The following is a 6,364-nucleotide window of genomic DNA, read 5'->3' as shown; positions in this document are numbered from 1 at the left end:
AGGGTATATTGCTAGCAATGGGTCTGTTGGATCTCACTACTAACAATCCCTGAGACAATTTATACTAACGAAATCTGTTGAAGTATTATGCTGGCCATCACAGGGATAGGCAGCCGCGTCCCTCTTAAAACATTACCTAAGCTTAACTGCAGTTGCCAACCCGTTTGCCAAGCGTGGCAACTACTGGCAAAAGCCTTCAGCAGTAAACAGTTGATGATGACATGTCGTATGGGAAACATAAAATTTAACCTCTTATTAACCTATATGGCTGCATATCTTACGAAAAATATTTAGTTTTACTGGTACCACTTCGATTTCACCTTGTGTATATGATTTTAACTTTGTACGTAAATTTCAATCCGATTTTCAAAGTAGCCATACTGAATGCCTCAAATCGGTACGGCCTGCTGTATTCTAATTGTATTGCGCTCATCTGGAGGTAGAGCGACCATGTAACAAATCATCCCCCACGTCCGCATCCCCGTAACAAATAGCGCGCTGTTAATTTATGGTGGTTATGCACGCCACGCGACACCTCGTGCCTCATCACGGCGCGCCGCTCCTCTGTTTATGGGGGCGCTTTATATATGGTTTATGGGGATATTTTATGGCTGGTTAAGTATCAGTAGCCGTGAATAGTCGTGTTCATTAAGTGGCTATAAAGTAATCCGTGTCGAGTTATCGTGTGAAACCTTGCCATAATATTTTAGAGATGTTTCTGCCAAAAACCTTAAATAAAGCAGGTATTTTTAAGCCTACTTAGAATCAGTAATAAGGTTTTATCTTTGAACTAATATAAAATTCCAATTTCAAACAGCTGTGATAAGCCAGAAGTGTAAACCTTTTACCTTTTAAACCGGGCATCTCGAATTGTTGACGATCGGCGCCTTACTGTCCCACTCTCTCGACCCACCACCCCGACCCACTGAAACTGTATAGAGATGTTGCATCTCTGTGCATCTTCTACCGAATTTATAATGAGGAGTGCTCTGAGGAATTGTTTGGATTAATACCTGCTGCTGAATTTCACCACCGTACAACACGCCACAAACTAAAGATTCATTCCAACTATCTGGACGAGTGGCGGTCCTCTACCGTGCGTTATTCAAGGCACTTTCTTCCACGCACAACCACTCTTTGGAATCAACTTCCAGCAGCAGTATTTCCGAACCGATATACAACATACCCTTAAAGAAAACAGCATATTTCCTTTTAAAAGGCCGGCAGCACACCTGCAAGACCGTTGGTGTTGTGGGTGATCATGGGCGGCGGTAGTCACTTACCATCAGGTGAGCCGCATGCTCGTTTGCCCCCTGTCCCATGTATAGACACGGTTTAATTACATTTTTATTATATTACTGATTATATTTTTTTTACAACACAGGGGGTGTTGTAAAAAAAAAAGTGAGCCTCATGTATTTTTTTTATATTTATATAGCCATAACGAGTACAAAATGGTTGATGCATACATACAATAACGATTGGAAATTTCCCCTTTATTTATTTGTTTGTTATATTGAAAGAAAGTCTTTCAACTTTTTCTTCTTATCAATATTTCACAAAGACAACTATTTTTTTATAACAGAATAGTAGAAGAGTTAAATATGATAAGTTTATGATAAGTTTCTTTATAAAGTAGAAAAAGAACTCATTTAGAAATCTTATACTGGAATCGTGAGATAGTTTAAGTATACTGCGGCACGTAGCAAATACTTGTTCTAAATGCTCTCCAAGTTTTTATTGTATAAGTATTGATATAAGATTATCCATATTAAGTTATTGTTTTAATATCAAATCGGCACGGAGTAACTGCATTCACTGATTCCTTGCAATGCATTTGAGGTTATCTCCATCCGTATAATAAATTTGCGTATACGTGATCCTCCATCAAGAAAGTAACTATTTGAAGGGTGGGATATGGCGTGAATTTGCAGGGTACAGAGGAATAACATCCGAGTCCTCAGGAATGGCAACGCATGGGGGGTATCATGGGCGAAACAGTATACTCTGTTATGTCCATGGTACTGCTCGTATCTATAGGCGACGGTTACCACTTTCCATCAGGTGGGCCGTCAGCTTGTTTGCCATTCTAAGTTGTATAAAAAAAAGAAAACATTTAAAAGAGTGGTTGGTAGAAAATAAATCCGCTTTTTGTACTACATTGGTCAATAAATGCACATCATGGAAAACGATGGGGTAACTCACACAGTAATTTGTCCAGTTATTTCACCGGCCTCCTGACAAACACTGACACAATAATTGAACCGTTTCAAATTTGTCAACACAACACAATTTTGGCTGGTTTGCAATGTAAACATGCGAACTATAGTTGAAACTAATCGCACGGCGCGTCGCCAAACAAAACACTGCAACTGCAACCGGGTGCATTATTTCCCAGCGCTCAATATGCTGTGTAAACAAGTCCGACCCCGGCTCTCCCTGCAGATGCCCGCTCGCACGGTATCCCGGGATTAGCGCGCCGTAAACCCGCTTGAGATGCGCAAGTGAGATTATGTAAAGTACCGTCGGAAATTAATAGTTCGCGCTTGCTTAAGAATATTCCGTCAGGTTTTAAAACGTGTTAGATACCTAACCTGCATGCTACAAGTAACTAAAATATCGATCTCCATGCCAAGACCTTTTCAGGGTAGGGAGAGAGAACCGACTGCCATATGTCTCTGTTTTGGCATTTCTTACTTCTTTCATTTTCATATTTGTCTCAAACTTGTACGATGATTTCGGAATTCATGGAGCTTTTTCAGATAGAACAGAAATATAATTTACTAACAATCAACAGCAATCTCTTGTTATTTTTTTTTATTTTTTTTTACTTAGAATGGCAAACAAGCTGACGGCCCACCTGATGGAAAGTGGTAACCGTCGCCTATAGACGTGAGCAGTAGCTATCTAATATCGATACTAATCCACTCATGAACTGCACTCATGAAATAATAATTAGGAATTAAATTACAATTTTCCTAGGAATTAAGTTATAATCCGCCATGTATGTCCCAGCATAGAATGGGCTACCCCTTCCTTTCCCGTGGGTGTCGTAAGAGGCGACTAAAGGAGGGCGAGAGATGGGCAGCAGCGTCCCTCTTAAAACATCTCTAAAAGCCCAACTGCGGATGCCAACCCGCCTGCCAAGCGTAGCAATTACTGACAAAACTCCACTCACGGGAAAGGAAGGAGTGGTTTATTCTATGCCGGATCTTATTTATATATTTATTTATTTAAGGCAAACAAACAGCTAGAACAATACATAATTATATACTAAAATAGTAATTTGGCAGCCACTAAAATTTGCACAAATAAAATACAAGTAAAGGAAACACAAAATTACATAATACTAAATTAAACAAAATTAAACAAATTTAAACAAATACTATTGAAAACTACAGCAACATTGTCAATAATAATGCTCAGAAGTTAATAAAACATTTTTTCAGAAAAACAGATTATTTGAAAATAATACCTGATTAACCATTAAAAAAAGTAAAATTTGATAATATATTAGATTAAAAAAATTAGGAAAATGAATGAATGAATGAGTATACTTTATTTGCATTATACAATATAGGAAATAAACAAGGCAATTTACAAACACAACGATACAATTGTATAAGTACAGTGAGGCGGTCTTATTGCTGAGAGCGATCTTTTCAAGACAACCTTAAGGTAAGACTAATTGTTGTACAAGTAGGTATGATAGTGCTTTATAATTAAAAAAAGCATCTTTTGCAAATTAAAAATATATAAAAATAATAAACATATATACACACACACACAAAATTAAGACTTCTGACTGTATATTTAAGAAAAATTATATAAAAAAGAAATCTTTGACAACAAATTAAAAATTTACAGGACAATCTACAAAACCAGTAGCAATACGCACGTGTAATAATAATTATATATTTGCAAACCGAGGACGGGTAAACAAATCGACAGTTAAGTAAACGATAGATTACGATTATCTATTGCGCAAACAAGATTAAACAGTGAGTTAGCGGCGCGAGCGGCGCGTCGAGGCGCACGCCGCTTCCGTCAGCTAGCGCCGCCACATCCGACCGGTTTCGCACCGTCACTGGTTGCCTATACACGACAGGGTTGGACAGTGATTAAAAAAAAATCAAATGGATCATGTAGATTTTTTTTAATGGATGATAATGTAATAGTAACCCCGCTCGCGCCATCGGTATACGCTGGCGGGGCACCAGTGAGGGATGATAGATGACTACGAAAGCAGGTCAGTTAGCCCATCATGACGAATTCCACTAGAATTAATCATGATGGTTTCCAGGGGGAAACACTTGGAGGTCGACCTTATAGGGTGTATTGCCAGCAATGGAGCAGTTAGACCCCATTACTAACAATCCCTTTCCCCCCGGATGACGGAGATTAGAAAAGGAATGGTCGGAGGTCTTCGCGCAATATCGGTTGAACACAACCTTTCTCTTTTTTATCTTGCCATGACGTTTCATGTTTAAATTCAAATTTATTTAATATCAGTTAATAAGAACCATTTTGTTAATAACAGACTTAAAATTATGTCAGTAAAGAAGGATAGAAGCTCGTAAACTACATGTATGTCAATAGACTCTATAAAAAAATACGGTATTGCCCATTCAGTTCCGGCATAGATAAGCCATCCCTTCCTTGACTGTGGTTTTTGTAAAAGGCGACCAAAGGATCTTAACGGTAAAGGGATTGGCAGTAGCGTTCCTCTTAAAACATCTCTAAAATCCATACTGCGGTTGCCAACCCGCCTGCTAATCGTGGCAACTTGACAAAACTCCGCTCATAGGGAAGATTTATATTTCGCAGTAGACAGTTAACGACTGAAATAATTATGGGTATTTGTATTATTCTTTTTTTAATCGATTTATCCCCCCGTTTTGGTAAATTAATTTGGTAAAAATGTATCCTCTTGTTTTCTTTTTTTCACTAATATCAGTTTTGTTGAAATTGAGGTCGTAGCATTTTGTGGGGAGATTTTTTTTTATATACAGATTACTCGGAACCTTTTGGTACTCCTTGTGGTAGTCTACCGGGGTAGACTGTCTTCAGCAGTGGACATTGATTAGAGATATTATTAATAATTATAGATTAATAACTAAAGGTTGTGTGACAGCCCTGCGCGCACGGATATCCGGCAAGCGTGAACGCCTGCTCGCTCAGCTAGCTGCGAGATGCGGAGCTTATGACGGCTGCCGATAATCTAGTACAGAGTTTAGTTCAGAAATATTGTTATTATGATTTATTTACATATTTTATAATAAATAAATTCTTATTTATCTTGCTGATATTGTAAATGTGGAAGTGACTTTGTTAGTCGATTATTCATTACCTCGTGACGTAACTAATCAATTAATCGTTGTGTAAATAATATTTGGTACATTTTGGGGGGAAGGGATTGTTAGTAATGGGAAGGTTAGTCCCCATCGCTATCAATATACCCTATCAGGTCGACCTATTTATTGTCTTATTTATTGTTGAATTCGTCACGATGGACTAACTGACCTGCCTTTTCATCCTCATCAATCAACCCTCACTGGTGGCCCGCCGGTGTATACCGATAGCGTAGGCGGGGTTACCATTCTATTATCATCCATAAAAAAAAAATTTAGTATATAGGTACCTAATTCATACTTATTAGTTCTCAGAATAATAATTATAAGCTAAAATGTATGTAAGAGAATGACGTTTAATCATAGATTACACATTTATTTTAATCGATAAAAAAATATAATAAAAAAAATATATATATATAGATAGATGTTATTAATTTTTAATTATAAAATTATCAAATCATTATCAAACTATCACTAACGATTTATATTACTAAATTTCAGGTAACTTTCTAACAGCATCGATGGTTCAGTGGTAGAATGCTCGCCTGCCACGCGGGCGGCCCGGGTTCGATTCCCGGTCGATGCAGCTTTTTTAATTTACTTTTTAATTATTGAATATTTTTTAAATAGTCTTTATAATTGTATAAAGAAAGATAACACAATTTGATTAAGATAAATATAACAACTTATTATTATGTAAATATTTTACTTATTACATTTTCAACAGTTTATTTAATTAATTATTTCTGAGTTTGCATAGATAATTTATATTTTATATAAATTACAAACAATAAATGAATTTTAGTAATACGTCTTCTTGTAATTAATAAAAAAAAAGAACAAAAAGTAAACAAAAAACATAATTGTATATTAATTCAAAATAGATTCAAGGAATTAAGTTCATATGGGTATGGCAGTTTCCAAGAAACTGATCATCAGAATCTTTATCTCTATAACAATTTGATAAACTAAATTTGTAAATTTTGGCGTAACAAAAGCGCCTGATAGTT

General features: G+C 36.5%; 1 non-coding gene across 1 annotated transcript; it reads left to right on the top strand.

Moving 5' to 3' along the window:
* The first annotated feature begins 5,869 nt into the window (after positions 1-5,869).
* Trnag-gcc (transfer RNA glycine (anticodon GCC)) lies at positions 5,870-5,940 on the top strand. Its single transcript has one exon. It is a non-coding gene; the product is annotated as a tRNA-Gly (tRNA).
* Positions 5,941-6,364: the final 424 nt, after the last annotated feature.

The sequence above is a fragment of the Galleria mellonella genome, unplaced genomic scaffold, assembly GCF_026898425.1.
Source record: "Galleria mellonella isolate WM207_F2 unplaced genomic scaffold, CSIRO_AGI_GalMel_v1 utg19, whole genome shotgun sequence".
Classification (NCBI taxonomy): Eukaryota; Metazoa; Arthropoda; class Insecta; order Lepidoptera; family Pyralidae; genus Galleria; species Galleria mellonella.
The sequence above is the reverse complement of the archived record's forward strand: the minus strand, read 5'-3'. Positions and strand labels throughout refer to the sequence as shown.